The sequence below is a fragment of the Pavona decussata genome, unplaced genomic scaffold (genome assembly GCF_977016875.1).
Source record: "Pavona decussata unplaced genomic scaffold, jaPavDecu1.1 SCAFFOLD_11, whole genome shotgun sequence".
NCBI lineage: Eukaryota > Metazoa > Cnidaria > Anthozoa > Scleractinia > Agariciidae > Pavona > Pavona decussata.
In genome coordinates, this window is record NW_028145434.1 from 2,598,357 (window position 1) to 2,622,645 (window position 24,289).

At 40.2% G+C, this 24,289-nt stretch overlaps 1 protein-coding gene and 1 long non-coding RNA gene across 4 annotated transcripts in view; both read right to left on the reverse strand.

Annotated features, from left to right (window-relative positions):
- Positions 1 to 24,289, reverse strand: part of LOC146488192 (uncharacterized) — a 256,677-nt gene that overhangs the window by 19,219 nt on the left and 213,169 nt on the right. The window contains exons 1-3 of one of the 3 annotated variants that reach the window (XM_085121906.1): positions 2,386 to 2,404; positions 505 to 572; positions 175 to 241 (exon numbers count right to left, since the gene is read on the reverse strand). The gene's annotated coding sequence lies outside the window, so the exon portion shown is untranslated. Of the gene's footprint in view, positions 1 to 174; positions 242 to 504; positions 822 to 2,385 lie in introns of those variants that run through there. The other 2 variants (XM_085121901.1, XM_085121913.1) reach the window with 2 other exon arrangements.
- The window catches only part of LOC146488193 (uncharacterized), a 56,357-nt gene continuing 37,590 nt past the window's right edge, over positions 5,523 to 24,289 (reverse strand). Inside the window, exons 2-3 of the long non-coding RNA XR_014867054.1 lie at positions 5,813 to 5,879; positions 5,523 to 5,703 (exon numbers count right to left, since the gene is read on the reverse strand). This is a non-coding gene — a long non-coding RNA (uncharacterized LOC146488193). The remainder of the gene's footprint in view (positions 5,704 to 5,812; positions 5,880 to 24,289) is intronic.

The window sequence follows — 24,289 nt, forward strand, 5'->3', positions numbered from 1 at the left end:
TCGTCTATACAAAATTGTATTGAAGAACCGGCTCACCACCACCCAGTACACGGGGATTTATGAACACAAAAATACTAATTCAAAGTAATGAAATTTACTCTTGAAGGTGCTTTGGGTAAACAGGAATTCGTAATTATAGCACGATTTACTATCGCCATAATGCAAAATACTCACCAAGGAAAGTTGTCAGAAACTCTTTTTCATGATCCTCCCGAAGTTTTAATAGAAAACAATAACTATCCTGCGACAAGGAAATTACACAATGACATTTAATTTTGATTACTTAAAGCAAACAGCATCATCCATGTGAGTTTGACTTTAAACAAAACCTCACCATTACCGAGTACACGAGGTTCTATGAGGACTTAATGACTTATTCAGAACAATGGAATTTTACAGAGGACATTGATGCCAAACTAGCTAATTAAGGAACGGCTGTATGGAACTACTGTGTAATAATTTTTCCAAACGAAATTTATTATAGGCATACTGCAAATTACTTACCGAGGTAAGTTGCAAAAAAACACTTCTTTGTGTTCCCCTTAACGGTTCACAGAAAACCTAAAAATATCCTGCAAAACATAAATTTCACACTGAGATTTAACCATTGGATGTAGCAGAGAAGGGAGCGGCCAGGAAGGGAGGGGGTATGGATGCCATCCATTTTCAACTTTTCTGGAAATTTCTTTACCAGCTTTTATTTTAAGGGACCAAGGCATTCAGTAGCTGCTCGTATTTTCGTTCGACAAATTTTGAATGTCTAAATTGTTTTCTTCCTTTGGCATGAGAACTGACGCTGTCAAGGTAACCAGGTTTTATGTAGGCCAAATATAGCAATTTTTACCGAATACTACCTGTTTTCGCACGTTTTATCTTTTTTTCAAGTATGCTGTTGCAATCGACAGCAGTCAATTTCAGTTACAGTGGAACCCCGCTTTCCACACACCCGCTAATACGGTCACCCTCATATTAAGAACAGTTGTGCTTTTCGCAACAAAAAGTTCATGTATTTTCTCTTAAACATGGACACAGGTTAATACGGACAACGGACCCGAGTGATACGCTCTCGTACAAATTTAACCTCACTTTACAGACAGTGGTTTTCTGCGCACTGTATAAATTGTTCAATATTCAGCCTTTCTCACTAAACTTCAAACTAAAAATGTCGGTGCGGAACAAAGTCGCGCACTATTTAAAATGATAACGATGTCAGTTGCGGTTGAAGCACTGAGAGAACATTAACTTTAGTGCGAGACTATTTGAATGAGCGTAAGGTTTCTTCAGTTAAGTTAAGACACTAAACATGCATCCTCCTGCTGACAGCCTAACTATCGATAAAACATGTGCCCGTGACACTTATTCTGAGAGCCCGCTTAATAGAGATAACCGGACACTTGCCTGTCCCTGTGGTGTCCGTATTAACCGGGTTCCACTTTCATTTGGTTCAATTGAGGTGATTTTCTGGAAATTAATGCATCCAACATAGGATCAAGGATCCAATATGGCGGTCACAGAGATACATGAAATCATATGAGCTGACTAAATTATGTCGTAAAAGACAAAATAATTAATTTTAACAACGCAAATATCTAAGTCAGAGTCTGCCAGCTTGTGCGTCTAAGGCTTCAGTTTTGTGAAATAAATTATCACCCCCATAAATTAATTTGTCAAACAACTTAGTCGCCCTTACCGAGTACACGGGATTATACCGTCACATTGAATCAGAAAAATGAAGAAATACAAGGCAAACTTTGGGAGGTGCACCAGATTCGCATCTGATAACTACCGTAACAACCGAAAGTATAGATTGACAACATGAACTTTGAGCCTGTTTACTCACCACCTACATAACTACTCCTTTTGAGATCTAAATGTTTTAACAAAGGCAACAAAAGTGTGGATTTCAAGAGGTGGCAAGGCTAATGAAAATGTAATACAATATTCAAATCACGTCACAGCATCTAATAAACAGGATCTCGTGACCGAAAGCCCAACCACAGAAAATGTAAATGTAAATTCTTGTCCAAAATGTTGCAGATCGTATGGTCTTATAACATGTATGAGCTTAAAATTATCTTTGTAGAAATAACGATTGGACACTCCAAAAGGCGCCGTTAAAGGCACCGATGACGTGTTTGGAATAAGAGCATGACTGATCAAAACACAGTGGCCAGAGTGAGGCGGTACAACTATATGACGGCATGGTTGGAACGGGAAATTCAACTAGCTAATATAAAGTTCATCCGTATTCTCGATCATGATAAAAATCCTCGACCCAAACAGGGCCGCTTCTAAAACGAATAGGAGGGTCCCAACCGCGCTAATATCTTCTCTAGTCTATTTTCGTTAAGGTTATATTAGAAGTTCACCAAAAGTTGTACTTACCAAGACTCCGCACGCTGTGAAAAGCCAAACTTTAGGAGATACGCTTCCTTTTTTCCATTCTGACAAATCGAAAAAAATTTCGTTTTCTAATGATGTCACAAAGGCAGAAATAAACTGTGAATTTATGAATATGGCCACTTACACACAAACAAGTTTTCTGGATTAAGTTTCCTTGCCAAGAATTATCTCATTCAATTAAGAAACAAACGAGTTTTCATAATCAAGGTTTATTGAAGGTTTAATTCAATTGTGTCAGCTAATAACAGTGATTCTTTGACGTGTCATAAGATGTAACGTAAGTCAGTGATACCGAAATGCGAACTACAACAGGCCAAATATAATTCAGCTCAACTCAACTTTTAAGCCTCCAATGCTGGGAGCTTAAACCGAAATGCTACCCACAAGCAAGCTTTGTTTCTCGATTTTTTTTCTCAGGAAAAGAGTCAAGGAAAAGAGCACGGAGAAAAAACTTGCGTATTTTCCCGCACTCAAGGGCAAATTAAATGTGTCATGTGACAATCTTTTAAGAAAAACCTGCTTTGGTAGAATACCTTCAGTTCAGTCATTACTTCAATTGTTATGACTAAACTGAAGAAAAATCAAATAAATTTTGAAAACCCTCGGAGAGCCTCAGAAACCAAAAAAGGCTAGAAATCGAAAGCTCAAAAACTAAAAGTCCGACAAACATTAATAGGAAAGGCAACGTTTTGTTTGCGGAATGACGAAAACGAAATGCTTCATCCAAAATGTAACTTACTACACAATGCCTAAAGGAAACTGTAACCGGCCAAATATAATTCAACACAATTTATTTATATGTCTATCTCCAAATATTGGAACCTTAAGCCAAAATGCTGAATACATGCAAGAACTGCTTTAAACCTAACATCAAAATAAACTCTCGGCCACTCTCTCTATAACCACGAATTTTTTTCTGCGGAAGTTCAAATTCGGTCAAAAATATATCTGACACTGAGTCGTCCTATGGTCTGGACCCGCTGGCAAACGGATATTCTATCGTCAAAACGCCTTATAACAAAGCTTTTCCGTATTTAAAATGATTAATGTCGACCATTATATGAACATGAACCGACGACGTCTGGAGAACTCTACAGTTACAAAATCGCTAGCCTGCGTAGCAGTCGTTTCCGTTTCCTTTGAGCCAAGCGGGGAATGCACGAAAGACGCGCGAGGGCATTGGGCGAAAAGGAGCAAATAGGTACGAGACGGGGGAGGGGCGGCGAAGGAAAGGAAACGGCGTTTGGCTCAAAGGAAACGGAAACGACTGCTACGCAGGCTACAAAATCGCTGATTGTGGACACTATATAAACTCCCTATTTTTGAAATTTTATGCTGAAATATTGCAAGCAGATATGGGCTAATTGAGTAGATCTTTTGCTCTTTAGCGGCCATGGTGACCTATTTTGTGAATGCATTTTTATTTTAAATACATACTGTAGTAAACAATCTCAGAAAGTTAAAAAAGGAAAGACGACAACTTTTACTTCGGGGGAATCTTCTTTAAGCTAGCTGGGCAAACAACGAAAAATAAAATAAAATCTCAAGCGTATTTATTTTTTTTACTACCATCTGCTTTTTTTATTACAGGAATGAAATTATTTTCCTGAATAACAGGTGATACTGGTCCCCATCTTTAACCATACGATCCCTTCCAGAATCGTCCAATCGAAAATATTCCCGGCAAACTTCAGACATTTCCCGTTTACCCTTAAGAAAAGGAAAAAAAAACACAGAAAAGATAACAAAATGGGAATAAAACGTTGGAGGTTATTGAGATGTAATCACTAAAGGCTGTTTTTAACAGGCATTTGTTTGATACCACTATTTTTGTATCAACTGATTGGGGGTAGTTTAACTTCCATCGAAGTAAAAGGATTGAAAAGTGCTGAAAACCGGTGCAGGCCACCGTAACTGGTAAAATATATTAGGTAAGGAAGTGCTTGTACTGATTTTAAAGGAAACCTCCACTCTCGAAACATATTAACGTTAAATTGCTGAAAATAAAATCTACTTTGAAATTTCTTTGGAAGAAAAGAGAGATAATATTTCAGTGTCGGACAAAACATGATCTGATTATCGCCTATCTTCGCTTTTAAATTTCCCGGGCGCCGGCATCTTGGATTTCATGACGTAATACGGTTACTTAATTGTTTCAAACAAAAGAACTTCTAATGAATAACAATAGTGGCAACCGTTACACGTCATAAAATTCAAAATGGCTGCGCCCAGGAAATTTAAAAGCGAAAATAGTCGATAATCATATCTAATTTTAACATACTTGAATGTCATTTCTACGATTTAGACTAAAATTTAGAATTTGGACACTATTGCCAACACTTAACCGTCAATTTGTTGTCAGAGTGGAGGTTCTCGTTAAGCGCCCTCTGCACACTGCTTAGAAACAAGCGATAATGTTGCTGTCGTATCTGTAACACAGAAAAAAAAAAGAGGACATAGGAAATAAAGATGGTAACTGTGACAAATAGAACACATTTTTTTCGTTCCAAAATATTTGCAGTGCATACATCGGATTATTTCTTCCACCTTTTTTCTATCTTCAGTGATGTCCTTTTTTTTCTTTTTCGCAGTGTATCGATTAAACGGTCGAAAAAAGATGTGGTTCATTTTGTCCCGTAAAATCTGATTACAGACGGAAGGAAACCTGTTACCTCCTAAGGAAAAGTTCTAAATATGAACCCCGACTGAAGTTAGCCGTTAAGCTACAAAAAAAAAAAAAACGCGGGGAAGACATTACACGAGACAGAAGCTGCAGTTCATAAGACCCTTTCCCTCGCTGGGCTTAATGATGTGCTCAGGAAAACTATGATCCCTCTATTTTTACAGTCTTAACACTGAACCAAAGGGGAAATGCCAAAAGAAAAAGCTTAGATAATGTCTTAAATAATGTACTGTAATGCTGGCCTCGCAGCAATAAACCTGGTTGGTAAAAGTTTTACCGTAAATATTTTGCCCCGCCGGAAAACGGTGACAACGTTTCCTTTCATTTGGGAGGTTTTTCGGGGATGAGAAGGGGGGGGGGGGGGGGGGATAGGGTATCCACTTCTGTTCTCTTCATACTTGCCAGTGTTTTTCCCTTAAATGAAAAAATATTTTTGGGTCAGTGAGGCATTCCAGATACGACATGTAGAAAATTCATTTTCATTGCAATCATTGTTGCTCAGTTACTATGTAGCGTGGTTTGTATAAACTCGTCCACAGCTTCTTCCAACGTATCTAAACCCATGGGACCGGCCGATAGGAAAACGTGGTGATAATCTTTAACATCAAACTTCTCCCCTGGAAGAAATCATACACAGACGATAAGCATTGGCGTTTTCATTTTCTCTGCATTGCACGTATTCTGTGGACATTAATCGCAAAGTGATCCTCTAATGCACAGACTTACCAAGCTTCTGTTCCGCTTTCTTTCTAAGCTCTTTAATCTTGATTTCACCAACTTTGTAAGCACAAGCCTGCAATACACATCCTTATGTAAGAAACACTCACATTATGTGAGGAGGAAAAAGATAAAAAGATATGAGAGAACACGCTCAAGATAAATGTAGAGGAGCATACTGAGTGAGATGCAGAACTTCAACCTTAAAGGCAAAGTGTGCTAACAGGTATCAATACCACCACCACCTGGAGTATATCACATTACATAGAGATGCAAGGTGCACATTTGATGTTTTGTGATTGTTTGTGAATAGACGAACCTACAATCCTGGCCAAAAATAATGGGACGATTTGCAAAATTAATCACGAACTGTTCCCCCGCCCCCCCACCCCCAAGCAATGTTGTTACGACGCTGAGTTTATCTACAGTCCGAATGATTCCAGTCGCGCTCAACATTGTTTGGGGGGAGGGGGCTTTCCAAAAATTGCAAAGACAGCTTAATAAAAATGTTGAAGACCGGCTTAAGATATGAAGAATGAAAATGTTCACTGACAATGCTATTTTGTGTTCCTGTCCCGGGAATTTTTGGACAGGATTGTCTGAAAAAGTGGTTTTGCAAAAAACTCGTTATATCTTTAGAAAAGATAAATATTTCATGCTTTTTATTGCTTGTACATGAAGTTAATGTTGTTTCAAGTCTCAAGGGTTACATATGGTCGCAATTTTTTACTCGTCATGGAGAAGAGGACTTACACCGCGCGTTCTTGTTGTAAGGCTTACCGTGCGTATTTGCTAAGTGGAAACGTTGGAATGTAAGTTACTGGCGGGCAACCACGTCATATGGTGCGTATTTTTGCTTTGGCCAGTAATCAAGTCAAGGAAGTTACTCTTTTCACCCGTTGGGTAAGCTTGGCGCAAATAGCTTTAGCGTGATCTCACCAAAATGCCAAACTGTGTCCTTATGGCCTTAGCAGGGGATCTCCACACGCTCATCGGATGTACATTATGTAGACTGCATAGAAAGCAGACTTATCCTCATAAACCGATATTTTGAGGAAGAAATTACAGCTAGAACATTACTAGTGTGGCAAATTGTTGGTATAGAAATTTACGCGGGCGTTTTTAAGTACTTTGGATGATAGTCCTACTGCAGTGATAGATAACATCGCACACCAGAATAGTAGAATAGTGGGGGAATTGCTCTAGTTCCATTTTCGTGCTTTCCCTTCAGGACGATAGACCCAACTAGTAGCGTAAGAACCTCAAGCAGCACCGTCACATTATTTCTTTAACGTGGTTGTAGCTTTTCACTCAAACGTAAGGGAAAATAACTGCACTTCATTCAAAGACCGCTCCGTTCAAAGCCAGTTAAGCTGCAAGTCACGCACTGCGTGACATTGAACTTGCTATGTTTCAATACGTAACAGTTCTCGCGGTCATTTCTCGCTGATTCAAATCGTGTTGCAGGGAAGGAAATGGCTTGTTTCCAAGTAAAATTTTCTCCCAATGACAAAAAGATTGTTTCCTCTTCTATTCCACCCCTTTTGATCACAGCACAAGTTTGTCTTAGTACTTTGGCAACATTTCTCACCTGTGTCGCAATAAAAAATCTAAGCTGATTTTGAATTATTTTTACGTAATGGGGTGAGAAATGTTCGAAAATAGATTTACTTTGTGAAATGCATTTAGGAAAGCATTTCAGCATGGCGATCAAATGATAAAGAAAGCCTTTACACGCTGAAAAAGGCAATAAAGTGCCAACAAACATCGCAAAATGACTTTATAGTGGTGAGAAATGTTGCCGAGAAATGTTCGGACAAATGTTTTTATGACGTATTGTATCTGTTTTGAGTGGTCACGCAATACGCGCGATTTGGAAAAACAGCCACCGCTAGGAATTAAACGTTTCTGCTCTTAAAGTGATATTCGTCTCCAATAGTGGGAAAAGCGCCATCTCGTATTCTTTTAAAATTTGTGTTCGTGTTGTCAATGGCACCTGCCTAACGCAAAACTAAGAGGGCGTCGGAGGTCGCAGAAAGGTGTTCGTCTTTACATCCAACATCTTGGCTCCTAACCTCTCTGGGAACAGGCAAGTGGACTGCATCTAACTACGGACCATCGCTGACAAGATATACCCTCTCCATTTGGCTACAGTTTTGGAAAGATTTTTATCTCTGTCAGTGCTTCTATGTGCATACTTTGCAAAATAACTACGGGCACGCATATCGACGTCTGAAAACAAATATCCGTTCCTCATCTCTTATTCCAATATTCGCGACTGTAACTAACTTTCACTTTTTACGGCGAGGTGATGATGGGGATGGCCATAACACTCTTGACTTTAACAAAAGGAACCTCCAGATTGTCTTCAAAATGATATAATTTGCCAATTTAAAAGCAACGCTAAAATCAGACAATCCTGGCCAAAAATAATGGGACGATTTGCAAAATTAATCACCAACAGTTCCCCCGCCCCCCGCCCCCAAGCAATGTTGTTACGACGCTGAGTTTATCTACAGTCCGAATGATTCCAGTCGCGCTCAACATTGTTTGGGGGGAGGGGGCTTTCCAAAAATTGCAAAGACAGCTTAATAAAAATGTTGAAGACCGGCTTAAGATATGAAGAATGAAAATGTTCACTGACAATGCTATTTTGTGTTCCTGTCCCGGGAATTTTTGGACAGGATTGTCTGAAAAAGTGGTTTTGCAAAAAACTCGTTATATCTTTAGAAAAGATAAATATTTCATGCTTTTTATTGCTTGTACATGAAGTTAATGTTGTTTCAAGTCTCAAGGGTTACATATGGTCGCAATTTTTTACTCGTCATGGAGAAGAGGACTTACACCGCGCGTTCTTGTTGTAAGGCTTACCGTGCGTATTTGCTAAGTGGAAACGTTGGAATGTAAGTTACTGGCGGGCAACCACGTCATATGGTGCGTATTTTTGCTTTGGCCAGTAATCAAGTCAAGGAAGTTACTCTTTTCACCCGTTGGGTAAGCTTGGCGCAAATAGCTTTAGCGTGATCTCACCAAAATGCCAAACTGTGTCCTTATGGCCTTAGCAGGGGATCTCCACACGCTCATCGGATGTACATTATGTAGACTGCATAGAAAGCAGACTTATCCTCATAAACCGATATTTTGAGGAAGAAATTACAGCTAGAACATTACTAGTGTGGCAAATTGTTGGTATAGAAATTTACGCGGGCGTTTTTAAGTACTTTGGATGATAGTCCTACTGCAGTGATAGATAACATCGCACACCAGAATAGTAGAATAGTGGGGGAATTGCTCTAGTTCCATTTTCGTGCTTTCCCTTCAGGACGATAGACCCAACTAGTAGCGTAAGAACCTCAAGCAGCACCGTCACATTATTTCTTTAACGTGGTTGTAGCTTTTCACTCAAACGTAAGGGAAAATAACTGCACTTCATTCAAAGACCGCTCCGTTCAAAGCCAGTTAAGCTGCAAGTCACGCACTGCGTGACATTGAACTTGCTATGTTTCAATACGTAACAGTTCTCGCGGTCATTTCTCGCTGATTCAAATCGTGTTGCAGGGAAGGAAATGGCTTGTTTCCAAGTAAAATTTTCTCCCAATGACAAAAAGATTGTTTCCTCTTCTATTCCACCCCTTTTGATCACAGCACAAGTTTGTCTTAGTACTTTGGCAACATTTCTCACCTGTGTCGCAATAAAAAATCTAAGCTGATTTTGAATTATTTTTACGTAATGGGGTGAGAAATGTTCGAAAATAGATTTACTTTGTGAAATGCATTTAGGAAAGCATTTCAGCATGGCGATCAAATGATAAAGAAAGCCTTTACACGCTGAAAAAGGCAATAAAGTGCCAACAAACATCGCAAAATGACTTTATAGTGGTGAGAAATGTTGCCGAGAAATGTTCGGACAAATGTTTTTATGACGTATTGTATCTGTTTTGAGTGGTCACGCAATACGCGCGATTTGGAAAAACAGCCACCGCTAGGAATTAAACGTTTCTGCTCTTAAAGTGATATTCGTCTCCAATAGTGGGAAAAGCGCCATCTCGTATTCTTTTAAAATTTGTGTTCGTGTTGTCAATGGCACCTGCCTAACGCAAAACTAAGAGGGCGTCGGAGGTCGCAGAAAGGTGTTCGTCTTTACATCCAACATCTTGGCTCCTAACCTCTCTGGGAACAGGCAAGTGGACTGCATCTAACTACGGACCATCGCTGACAAGATATACCCTCTCCATTTGGCTACAGTTTTGGAAAGATTTTTATCTCTGTCAGTGCTTCTATGTGCATACTTTGCAAAATAACTACGGGCACGCATATCGACGTCTGAAAACAAATATCCGTTCCTCATCTCTTATTCCAATATTCGCGACTGTAACTAACTTTCACTTTTTACGGCGAGGTGATGATGGGGATGGCCATAACACTCTTGACTTTAACAAAAGGAACCTCCAGATTGTCTTCAAAATGATATAATTTGCCAATTTAAAAGCAACGCTAAAATCAGACAATCCTGGCCAAAAATAATGGGACGATTTGCAAAATTAATCACCAACAGTTCCCCCGCCCCCCGCCCCCAAGCAATGTTGTTACGACGCTGAGTTTATCTACAGTCCGAATGATTCCAGTCGCGCTCAACATTGTTTGGGGGGAGGGGGCTTTCCAAAAATTGCAAAGACAGCTTAATAAAAATGTTGAAGACCGGCTTAAGATATGAAGAATGAAAATGTTCACTGACAATGCTATTTTGTGTTCCTGTCCCGGGAATTTTTGGACAGGATTGTCTGAAAAAGTGGTTTTGCAAAAAACTCGTTATATCTTTAGAAAAGATAAATATTTCATGCTTTTTATTGCTTGTACATGAAGTTAATGTTGTTTCAAGTCTCAAGGGTTACATATGGTCGCAATTTTTTACTCGTCATGGAGAAGAGGACTTACACCGCGCGTTCTTGTTGTAAGGCTTACCGTGCGTATTTGCTAAGTGGAAACGTTGGAATGTAAGTTACTGGCGGGCAACCACGTCATATGGTGCGTATTTTTGCTTTGGCCAGTAATCAAGTCAAGGAAGTTACTCTTTTCACCCGTTGGGTAAGCTTGGCGCAAATAGCTTTAGCGTGATCTCACCAAAATGCCAAACTGTGTCCTTATGGCCTTAGCAGGGGATCTCCACACGCTCATCGGATGTACATTATGTAGACTGCATAGAAAGCAGACTTATCCTCATAAACCGATATTTTGAGGAAGAAATTACAGCTAGAACATTACTAGTGTGGCAAATTGTTGGTATAGAAATTTACGCGGGCGTTTTTAAGTACTTTGGATGATAGTCCTACTGCAGTGATAGATAACATCGCACACCAGAATAGTAGAATAGTGGGGGAATTGCTCTAGTTCCATTTTCGTGCTTTCCCTTCAGGACGATAGACCCAACTAGTAGCGTAAGAACCTCAAGCAGCACCGTCACATTATTTCTTTAACGTGGTTGTAGCTTTTCACTCAAACGTAAGGGAAAATAACTGCACTTCATTCAAAGACCGCTCCGTTCAAAGCCAGTTAAGCTGCAAGTCACGCACTGCGTGACATTGAACTTGCTATGTTTCAATACGTAACAGTTCTCGCGGTCATTTCTCGCTGATTCAAATCGTGTTGCAGGGAAGGAAATGGCTTGTTTCCAAGTAAAATTTTCTCCCAATGACAAAAAGATTGTTTCCTCTTCTATTCCACCCCTTTTGATCACAGCACAAGTTTGTCTTAGTACTTTGGCAACATTTCTCACCTGTGTCGCAATAAAAAATCTAAGCTGATTTTGAATTATTTTTACGTAATGGGGTGAGAAATGTTCGAAAATAGATTTACTTTGTGAAATGCATTTAGGAAAGCATTTCAGCATGGCGATCAAATGATAAAGAAAGCCTTTACACGCTGAAAAAGGCAATAAAGTGCCAACAAACATCGCAAAATGACTTTATAGTGGTGAGAAATGTTGCCGAGAAATGTTCGGACAAATGTTTTTATGACGTATTGTATCTGTTTTGAGTGGTCACGCAATACGCGCGATTTGGAAAAACAGCCACCGCTAGGAATTAAACGTTTCTGCTCTTAAAGTGATATTCGTCTCCAATAGTGGGAAAAGCGCCATCTCGTATTCTTTTAAAATTTGTGTTCGTGTTGTCAATGGCACCTGCCTAACGCAAAACTAAGAGGGCGTCGGAGGTCGCAGAAAGGTGTTCGTCTTTACATCCAACATCTTGGCTCCTAACCTCTCTGGGAACAGGCAAGTGGACTGCATCTAACTACGGACCATCGCTGACAAGATATACCCTCTCCATTTGGCTACAGTTTTGGAAAGATTTTTATCTCTGTCAGTGCTTCTATGTGCATACTTTGCAAAATAACTACGGGCACGCATATCGACGTCTGAAAACAAATATCCGTTCCTCATCTCTTATTCCAATATTCGCGACTGTAACTAACTTTCACTTTTTACGGCGAGGTGATGATGGGGATGGCCATAACACTCTTGACTTTAACAAAAGGAACCTCCAGATTGTCTTCAAAATGATATAATTTGCCAATTTAAAAGCAACGCTAAAATCAGACAATCCTGGCCAAAAATAATGGGACGATTTGCAAAATTAATCACCAACAGTTCCCCCGCCCCCCGCCCCCAAGCAATGTTGTTACGACGCTGAGTTTATCTACAGTCCGAATGATTCCAGTCGCGCTCAACATTGTTTGGGGGGAGGGGGCTTTCCAAAAATTGCAAAGACAGCTTAATAAAAATGTTGAAGACCGGCTTAAGATATGAAGAATGAAAATGTTCACTGACAATGCTATTTTGTGTTCCTGTCCCGGGAATTTTTGGACAGGATTGTCTGAAAAAGTGGTTTTGCAAAAAACTCGTTATATCTTTAGAAAAGATAAATATTTCATGCTTTTTATTGCTTGTACATGAAGTTAATGTTGTTTCAAGTCTCAAGGGTTACATATGGTCGCAATTTTTTACTCGTCATGGAGAAGAGGACTTACACCGCGCGTTCTTGTTGTAAGGCTTACCGTGCGTATTTGCTAAGTGGAAACGTTGGAATGTAAGTTACTGGCGGGAAACCACGTCATATGGTGCGTATTTTTGCTTTGGCCAGTAATCAAGTCAAGGAAGTTACTCTTTTCACCCGTTGGGTAAGCTTGGCGCAAATAGCTTTAGCGTGATCTCACCAAAATGCCAAACTGTGTCCTTATGGCCTTAGCAGGGGATCTCCACACGCTCATCGGATGTACATTATGTAGACTGCATAGAAAGCAGACTTATCCTCATAAACCGATATTTTGAGGAAGAAATTACAGCTAGAACATTACTAGTGTGGCAAATTGTTGGTATAGAAATTTACGCGGGCGTTTTTAAGTACTTTGGATGATAGTCCTACTGCAGTGATAGATAACATCGCACACCAGAATAGTAGAATAGTGGGGGAATTGCTCTAGTTCCATTTTCGTGCTTTCCCTTCAGGACGATAGACCCAACTAGTAGCGTAAGAACCTCAAGCAGCACCGTCACATTATTTCTTTAACGTGGTTGTAGCTTTTCACTCAAACGTAAGGGAAAATAACTGCACTTCATTCAAAGACCGCTCCGTTCAAAGCCAGTTAAGCTGCAAGTCACGCACTGCGTGACATTGAACTTGCTATGTTTCAATACGTAACAGTTCTCGCGGTCATTTCTCGCTGATTCAAATCGTGTTGCAGGGAAGGAAATGGCTTGTTTCCAAGTAAAATTTTCTCCCAATGACAAAAAGATTGTTTCCTCTTCTATTCCACCCCTTTTGATCACAGCACAAGTTTGTCTTAGTACTTTGGCAACATTTCTCACCTGTGTCGCAATAAAAAATCTAAGCTGATTTTGAATTATTTTTACGTAATGGGGTGAGAAATGTTCGAAAATAGATTTACTTTGTGAAATGCATTTAGGAAAGCATTTCAGCATGGCGATCAAATGATAAAGAAAGCCTTTACACGCTGAAAAAGGCAATAAAGTGCCAACAAACATCGCAAAATGACTTTATAGTGGTGAGAAATGTTGCCGAGAAATGTTCGGACAAATGTTTTTATGACGTATTGTATCTGTTTTGAGTGGTCACGCAATACGCGCGATTTGGAAAAACAGCCACCGCTAGGAATTAAACGTTTCTGCTCTTAAAGTGATATTCGTCTCCAATAGTGGGAAAAGCGCCATCTCGTATTCTTTTAAAATTTGTGTTCGTGTTGTCAATGGCACCTGCCTAACGCAAAACTAAGAGGGCGTCGGAGGTCGCAGAAAGGTGTTCGTCTTTACATCCAACATCTTGGCTCCTAACCTCTCTGGGAACAGGCAAGTGGACTGCATCTAACTACGGACCATCGCTGACAAGATATACCCTCTCCATTTGGCTACAGTTTTGGAAAGATTTTTATCTCTGTCAGTGCTTCTATGTGCATACTTTGCAAAATAACTACGGGCACGCATATCGACGTCTGAAAACAAATATCCGTTCCTCATCTCTTATTCCAATATTCGCGACTGTAACTAACTTTCACTTTTTACGGCGAGGTGATGATGGGGATGGCCATAACACTCTTGACTTTAACAAAAGGAACCTCCAGATTGTCTTCAAAATGATATAATTTGCCAATTTAAAAGCAACGCTAAAATCAGACAATCCTGGCCAAAAATAATGGGACGATTTGCAAAATTAATCACCAACAGTTCCCCCGCCCCCCGCCCCCAAGCAATGTTGTTACGACGCTGAGTTTATCTACAGTCCGAATGATTCCAGTCGCGCTCAACATTGTTTGGGGGGAGGGGGCTTTCCAAAAATTGCAAAGACAGCTTAATAAAAATGTTGAAGACCGGCTTAAGATATGAAGAATGAAAATGTTCACTGACAATGCTATTTTGTGTTCCTGTCCCGGGAATTTTTGGACAGGATTGTCTGAAAAAGTGGTTTTGCAAAAAACTCGTTATATCTTTAGAAAAGATAAATATTTCATGCTTTTTATTGCTTGTACATGAAGTTAATGTTGTTTCAAGTCTCAAGGGTTACATATGGTCGCAATTTTTTACTCGTCATGGAGAAGAGGACTTACACCGCGCGTTCTTGTTGTAAGGCTTACCGTGCGTATTTGCTAAGTGGAAACGTTGGAATGTAAGTTACTGGCGGGCAACCACGTCATATGGTGCGTATTTTTGCTTTGGCCAGTAATCAAGTCAAGGAAGTTACTCTTTTCACCCGTTGGGTAAGCTTGGCGCAAATAGCTTTAGCGTGATCTCACCAAAATGCCAAACTGTGTCCTTATGGCCTTAGCAGGGGATCTCCACACGCTCATCGGATGTACATTATGTAGACTGCATAGAAAGCAGACTTATCCTCATAAACCGATATTTTGAGGAAGAAATTACAGCTAGAACATTACTAGTGTGGCAAATTGTTGGTATAGAAATTTACGCGGGCGTTTTTAAGTACTTTGGATGATAGTCCTACTGCAGTGATAGATAACATCGCACACCAGAATAGTAGAATAGTGGGGGAATTGCTCTAGTTCCATTTTCGTGCTTTCCCTTCAGGACGATAGACCCAACTAGTAGCGTAAGAACCTCAAGCAGCACCGTCACATTATTTCTTTAACGTGGTTGTAGCTTTTCACTCAAACGTAAGGGAAAATAACTGCACTTCATTCAAAGACCGCTCCGTTCAAAGCCAGTTAAGCTGCAAGTCACGCACTGCGTGACATTGAACTTGCTATGTTTCAATACGTAACAGTTCTCGCGGTCATTTCTCGCTGATTCAAATCGTGTTGCAGGGAAGGAAATGGCTTGTTTCCAAGTAAAATTTTCTCCCAATGACAAAAAGATTGTTTCCTCTTCTATTCCACCCCTTTTGATCACAGCACAAGTTTGTCTTAGTACTTTGGCAACATTTCTCACCTGTGTCGCAATAAAAAATCTAAGCTGATTTTGAATTATTTTTACGTAATGGGGTGAGAAATGTTCGAAAATAGATTTACTTTGTGAAATGCATTTAGGAAAGCATTTCAGCATGGCGATCAAATGATAAAGAAAGCCTTTACACGCTGAAAAAGGCAATAAAGTGCCAACAAACATCGCAAAATGACTTTATAGTGGTGAGAAATGTTGCCGAGAAATGTTCGGACAAATGTTTTTATGACGTATTGTATCTGTTTTGAGTGGTCACGCAATACGCGCGATTTGGAAAAACAGCCACCGCTAGGAATTAAACGTTTCTGCTCTTAAAGTGATATTCGTCTCCAATAGTGGGAAAAGCGCCATCTCGTATTCTTTTAAAATTTGTGTTCGTGTTGTCAATGGCACCTGCCTAACGCAAAACTAAGAGGGCGTCGGAGGTCGCAGAAAGGTGTTCGTCTTTACATCCAACATCTTGGCTCCTAACCTCTCTGGGAACAGGCAAGTGGACTGCATCTAACTACGGACCATCGCTGACAAGATATACCCTCTCCATTTGGCTACAGTTTTGGAAAGATTTTTATCTCTGTCAGTGCTTCTATGTGCATACTTTGCAAAATAACTACGGGCACGCATATCGACGTCTGAAAACAAATATCCGTTCCTCATCTCTTATTCCAATATTCGCGACTGTAACTAACTTTCACTTTTTACGGCGAGGTGATGATGGGGATGGCCATAACACTCTTGACTTTAACAAAAGGAACCTCCAGATTGTCTTCAAAATGATATAATTTGCCAATTTAAAAGCAACGCTAAAATCAGACAATCCTGGCCAAAAATAATGGGACGATTTGCAAAATTAATCACCAACAGTTCCCCCGCCCCCCGCCCCCAAGCAATGTTGTTACGACGCTGAGTTTATCTACAGTCCGAATGATTCCAGTCGCGCTCAACATTGTTTGGGGGGAGGGGGCTTTCCAAAAATTGCAAAGACAGCTTAATAAAAATGTTGAAGACCGGCTTAAGATATGAAGAATGAAAATGTTCACTGACAATGCTATTTTGTGTTCCTGTCCCGGGAATTTTTGGACAGGATTGTCTGAAAAAGTGGTTTTGCAAAAAACTCGTTATATCTTTAGAAAAGATAAATATTTCATGCTTTTTATTGCTTGTACATGAAGTTAATGTTGTTTCAAGTCTCAAGGGTTACATATGGTCGCAATTTTTTACTCGTCATGGAGAAGAGGACTTACACCGCGCGTTCTTGTTGTAAGGCTTACCGTGCGTATTTGCTAAGTGGAAACGTTGGAATGTAAGTTACTGGCGGGAAACCACGTCATATGGTGCGTATTTTTGCTTTGGCCAGTAATCAAGTCAAGGAAGTTACTCTTTTCACCCGTTGGGTAAGCTTGGCGCAAATAGCTTTAGCGTGATCTCACCAAAATGCCAAACTGTGTCCTTATGGCCTTAGCAGGGGATCTCCACACGCTCATCGGATGTACATTATGTAGACTGCATAGAAAGCAGACTTATCCTCATAAACCGATATTTTGAGGAAGAAATTACAGCTAGAACATTACTAGTGTGGCAAATTGTTGGTATAGAAATTTACGCGGGCGTTTTTAAGTACTTTGGATGATAGTCCTACTGCAGTGATAGATAACATCGCACACCAGAATAGTAGAATAGTGGGGGAATTGCTCTAGTTCCATTTTCGTGCTTTCCCTTCAGGACGATAGACCCAACTAGTAGCGTAAGAACCTCAAGCAGCACCGTCACATTATTTCTTTAACGTGGTTGTAGCTTTTCACTCAAACGTAAGGGAAAATAACTGCACTTCATTCAAAGACCGCTCCGTTCAAAGCCAGTTAAGCTGCAAGTCACGCACTGCGTGACATTGAACTTGCTATGTTTCAATACGTAACAGTTCTCGCGGTCATTTCTCGCTGATTCAAATCGTGTTGCAGGGAAGGAAATGGCTTGTTTCCAAGTAAAATTTTCTCCCAATGACAAAAAGATTGTTTCCTCTTCTATTCCACCCCTTTTGATCACAGCACAAGTTTGTCTTAGTACTTTGGCAACATTTCTCACCTGTGTCGCAATAAAAAATCTAAGCTGATTTTGAATTATTTTTACGTAATGGGGTGAGAAATGTTCGAAAATAGATTTACTTTGTGAAATGCATTTAGGAAAGCATTTCAGCATGGCGATCAAATGATAAAGAAAGCCTTTACACGCTGAAAAAGGCAATAAAGTGCCAACAAACATCGCAAAATGACTTTATAGTGGTGAGAAATGTTGCCGAGAAATGTTCGGACAAATGTTTTTATGACGTATTGTATCTGTTTTGAGTGGTCACGCAATACGCGCGATTTGGAAAAACAGCCACCGCTAGGAATTAAACGTTTCTGCTCTTAAAGTGATATTCGTCTCCAATAGTGGGAAAAGCGCCATCTCGTATTCTTTTAAAATTTGTGTTCGTGTTGTCAATGGCACCTGCCTAACGCAAAACTAAGAGGGCGTCGGAGGTCGCAGAAAGGTGTTCGTCTTTACATCCAACATCTTGGCTCCTAACCTCTCTGGGAACAGGCAAGTGGACTGCATCTAACTACGGACCATCGCTGACAAGATATACCCTCTCCATTTGGCTACAGTTTTGGAAAGATTTTTATCTCTGTCAGTGCTTCTATGTGCATACTTTGCAAAATAACTACGGGCACGCATATCGACGTCTGAAAACAAATATCCGTTCCTCATCTCTTATTCCAATATTCGCGACTGTAACTAACTTTCACTTTTTACGGCGAGGTGATGATGGGGATGGCCATAACACTCTTGACTTTAACAAAAGGAACCTCCAGATTGTCTTCAAAATGATATAATTTGCCAATTTAAAAGCAACGCTAAAATCAGACAATCCTGGCCAAAAATAATGGGACGATTTGCAAAATTAATCACCAACAGTTCCCCCGCCCCCCGCCCCCAAGCAATGTTGTTACGACGCTGAGTTTATCTACAGTCCGAATGATTCCAGTCGCGCTCAACATTGTTTGGGGGGAGGGGGCTTTCCAAAAATTGCAAAGACAGCTTAATAAAAATGTTGAAGACCGGCTTAAGATATGAAGAATGAAAATGTTCACTGACAATGCTATTTTGTGTTCCTGTCCCGGGAATTTTTGGACAGGATTGTCTGAAAAAGTGGTTTTGCAAAAAACTCGTTATATCTTTAGAAAAGATAAATATTTCATGCTTTTTATTGCTTGTACATGAAGTTAATGTTGTTTCAAGTCTCAAGGGTTACATATGGTCGCAATTTTTTACTCGTCATGGAGAAGAGGACTTACACCGCGCGTTCTTGTTGTAAGGCTTACCGTGCGTATTTGCTAAGTGGAAACGTTGGAATGTAAGTTACTGGCGGGCAACCACGTCATATGGTGCGTATTTTTGCTTTGGCCAGTAATCAAGTCAAGGAAGTTACTCTTTTCACCCGTTGGGTAAGCTTGGCGCAAATAGCTTTAGCGTGATCTCACCAAAATGCCAAACTGTGTCCTTATGGCCTTAGCAGGGGATCTCCACACGCTCATCGGATGTACATTATGTAGACTGCATAGAAAGCAGACTTATCCTCATAAACCGATATTTTGAGGAAGAAATTACAGCTAGAACATTACTAGTGTGGCAAATTGTTGGTATAGAAATTTACGCGGGCGTTTTTAAGTACTTTGGATGATAGTCCTACTGCAGTGATAGATAACATCGCACACCAGAATAGTAGAATAGTGGGGGAATTGCTCTAGTTCCATTTTCGTGCTTTCCCTTCAGGACGATAGACCCAACTAGTAGCGTAAGAACCTCAAGCAGCACCGTCACATTATTTCTTTAACGTGGTTGTAGCTTTTCACTCAAACGTAAGGGAAAATAACTGCACTTCATTCAAAGACCGCTCCGTTCAAAGCCAGTTAAGCTGCAAGTCACGCACTGCGTGACATTGAACTTGCTATGTTTCAATACGTAACAGTTCTCGCGGTCATTTCTCGCTGATTCAAATCGTGTTGCAGGGAAGGAAATGGCTTGTTTCCAAGTAAAATTTTCTCCCAATGACAAAAAGATTGTTTCCTCTTCTATTCCACCCCTTTTGATCACAGCACAAGTTTGTCTTAGTACTTTGGCAACATTTCTCACCTGTGTCGCAATAAAAAATCTAAGCTGATTTTGAATTATTTTTACGTAATGGGGTGAGAAATGTTCGAAAATAGATTTACTTTGTGAAATGCATTTAGGAAAGCATTTCAGCATGGCGATCAAATGATAAAGAAAGCCTTTACACGCTGAAAAAGGCAATAAAGTGCCAACAAACATCGCAAAATGACTTTATAGTGGTGAGAAATGTTGCCGAGAAATGTTCGGACAAATGTTTTTATGACGTATTGTATCTGTTTTGAGTGGTCACGCAATACGCGCGATTTGGAAAAACAGCCACCGCTAGGAATTAAACGTTTCTGCTCTTAAAGTGATATTCGTCTCCAATAGTGGGAAAAGCGCCATCTCGTATTCTTTTAAAATTTGTGTTCGTGTTGTCAATGGCACCTGCCTAACGCAAAACTAAGAGGGCGTCGGAGGTCGCAGAAAGGTGTTCGTCTTTACATCCAACATCTTGGCTCCTAACCTCTCTGGGAACAGGCAAGTGGACTGCATCTAACTACGGACCATCGCTGACAAGATATACCCTCTCCATTTGGCTACAGTTTTGGAAAGATTTTTATCTCTGTCAGTGCTTCTATGTGCATACTTTGCAAAATAACTACGGGCACGCATATCGACGTCTGAAAACAAATATCCGTTCCTCATCTCTTATTCCAATATTCGCGACTGTAACTAACTTTCACTTTTTACGGCGAGGTGATGATGGGGATGGCCATAACACTCTTGACTTTAACAAAAGGAACCTCCAGATTGTCTTCAAAATGATATAATTTGCCAATTTAAAAGCAACGCTAAAATCAGACAATCCTGGCCAAAAATAATGGGACGATTTGCAAAATTAATCACCAACAGTTCCCCCGCCCCCCGCCCCCAAGCAATGTTGTTACGACGCTGAGTTTATCTACAGTCCGAATGATTCCAGTCGCGCTCAACATTGTTTGGGGGGAGGGGGCTTTCCAAAAATTGCAAAGACAGCTTAATAAAAATGTTGAAGACCGGCTTAAGATATGAAGAATGAAAATGTTCACTGACAATGCTATTTTGTGTTCCTGTCCCGGGAATTTTTGGACAGGATTGTCTGAAAAAGTGGTTTTGCAAAAAACTCGTTATATCTTTAGAAAAGATAAATATTTCATGCTTTTTATTGCTTGTACATGAAGTTAATGTTGTTTCAAGTCTCAAGGGTTACATATGGTCGCAATTTTTTACTCGTCATGGAGAAGAGGACTTACACCGCGCGTTCTTGTTGTAAGGCTTACCGTGCGTATTTGCTAAGTGGAAACGTTGGAATGTAAGTTACTGGCGGGAAACCACGTCATATGGTGCGTATTTTTGCTTTGGCCAGTAATCAAGTCAAGGAAGTTACTCTTTTCACCCGTTGGGTAAGCTTGGCGCAAATAGCTTTAGCGTGATCTCACCAAAATGCCAAACTGTGTCCTTATGGCCTTAGCAGGGGATCTCCACACGCTCATCGGATGTACATTATGTAGACTGCATAGAAAGCAGACTTATCCTCATAAACCGATATTTTGAGGAAGAAATTACAGCTAGAACATTACTAGTGTGGCAAATTGTTGGTATAGAAATTTACGCGGGCGTTTTTAAGTACTTTGGATGATAGTCCTACTGCAGTGATAGATAACATCGCACACCAGAATAGTAGAATAGTGGGGGAATTGCTCTAGTTCCATTTTCGTGCTTTCCCTTCAGGACGATAGACCCAACTAGTAGCGTAAGAACCTCAAGCAGCACCGTCACATTATTTCTTTAACGTGGTTGTAGCTTTTCACTCAAACGTAAGGGAAAATAACTGCACTTCATTCAAAGACCGCTCCGTTCAAAGCCAGTTAAGCTGCAAGTCACGCACTGCGTGACATTGAACTTGCTATGTTTCAATACGTAACAGTTCTCGCGGTCATTTCTCGCTGATTCAAATCGTGTTGCAGGGAAGGAAATGGCTTGTTTCCAAGTAAAATTTTCTCCCAATGACAAAAAGATTGTTTCCTCTTCTATTCCACCCCTTTTGATCACAGCACAAGTTTGTCTTAGTACTTTGGCAACATTTCTCACCTGTGTCGCAATAAAAAATCTAAGCTGATTTTGAATTATTTTTACGTAATGGGGTGAGAAATGTTCGAAAATAGATTTACTTTGTGAAATGCATTTAGGAAAGCATTTCAGCATGGCGATCAAATGATAAAGAAAGCCTTTACACGCTGAAAAAGGCAATAAAGTGCCAACAAACATCGCAAAATGACTTTATAGTGGTGAGAAATGTTGCCGAGAAATGTTCGGACAAATGTTTTTATGACGTATTGTATCTGTTTTGAGTGGTCACGCAATACGCGCGATTTGGAAAAACAGCCACCGCTAGGAATTAAACGTTTCTGCTCTTAAAGTGATATTCGTCTCCAATAGTGGGAAAAGCGCCATCTCGTATTCTTTTAAAATTTGTGTTCGTGTTGTCAATGGCACCTGCCTAACGCAAAACTAAGAGGGCGTCGGAGGTCGCAGAAAGGTGTTCGTCTTTACATCCAACATCTTGGCTCCTAACCTCTCTGGGAACAGGCAAGTGGACTGCATCTAACTACGGACCATCGCTGACAAGATATACCCTCTCCATTTGGCTACAGTTTTGGAAAGATTTTTATCTCTGTCAGTGCTTCTATGTGCATACTTTGCAAAATAACTACGGGCACGCATATCGACGTCTGAAAACAAATATCCGTTCCTCATCTCTTATTCCAATATTCGCGACTGTAACTAACTTTCACTTTTTACGGCGAGGTGATGATGGGGATGGCCATAACACTCTTGACTTTAACAAAAGGAACCTCCAGATTGTCTTCAAAATGATATAATTTGCCAATTTAAAAGCAACGCTAAAATCAGACAATCCTGGCCAAAAATAATGGGACGATTTGCAAAATTAATCACCAACAGTTCCCCCGCCCCCCGCCCCCAAGCAATGTTGTTACGACGCTGAGTTTATCTACAGTCCGAATGATTCCAGTCGCGCTCAACATTGTTTGGGGGGAGGGGGCTTTCCAAAAATTGCAAAGACAGCTTAATAAAAATGTTGAAGACCGGCTTAAGATATGAAGAATGAAAATGTTCACTGACAATGCTATTTTGTGTTCCTGTCCCGGGAATTTTTGGACAGGATTGTCTGAAAAAGTGGTTTTGCAAAAAACTCGTTATATCTTTAGAAAAGATAAATATTTCATGCTTTTTATTGCTTGTACATGAAGTTAATGTTGTTTCAAGTCTCAAGGGTTACATATGGTCGCAATTTTTTACTCGTCATGGAGAAGAGGACTTACACCGCGCGTTCTTGTTGTAAGGCTTACCGTGCGTATTTGCTAAGTGGAAACGTTGGAATGTAAGTTACTGGCGGGAAACCACGTCATATGGTGCGTATTTTTGCTTTGGCCAGTAATCAAGTCAAGGAAGTTACTCTTTTCACCCGTTGGGTAAGCTTGGCGCAAATAGCTTTAGCGTGATCTCACCAAAATGCCAAACTGTGTCCTTATGGCCTTAGCAGGGGATCTCCACACGCTCATCGGATGTACATTATGTAGACTGCATAGAAAGCAGACTTATCCTCATAAACCGATATTTTGAGGAAGAAATTACAGCTAGAACATTACTAGTGTGGCAAATTGCTGGTATAGAAATTTACGCGGGCGTTTTTAAGTACTTTGGATGATAGTCCTACTGCAGTGATAGATAACATCGCACACCAGAATAGTAGAATAGTGGGGGAATTGCTCTAGTTCCATTTTCGTGCTTTCCCTTCAGGACGATAGACCCAACTAGTAGCGTAAGAACCTCAAGCAGCACCGTCACATTATTTCTTTAACGTGGTTGTAGCTTTTCACTCAAACGTAAGGGAAAATAACTGCACTTCATTCAAAGACCGCTCCGTTCAAAGCCAGTTAAGCTGCAAGTCACGCACTGCGTGACATTGAACTTGCTATGTTTCAATACGTAACAGTTCTCGCGGTCATTTCTCGCTGATTCAAATCGTGTTGCAGGGAAGGAAATGGCTTGTTTCCAAGTAAAATTTTCTCCCAATGACAAAAAGATTGTTTCCTCTTCTATTCCACCCCTTTTGATCACAGCACAAGTTTGTCTTAGTACTTTGGCAACATTTCTCACCTGTGTCGCAATAAAAAATCTAAGCTGATTTTGAATTATTTTTACGTAATGGGGTGAGAAATGTTCGAAAATAGATTTACTTTGTGAAATGCATTTAGGAAAGCATTTCAGCATGGCGATCAAATGATAAAGAAAGCCTTTACACGCTGAAAAAGGCAATAAAGTGC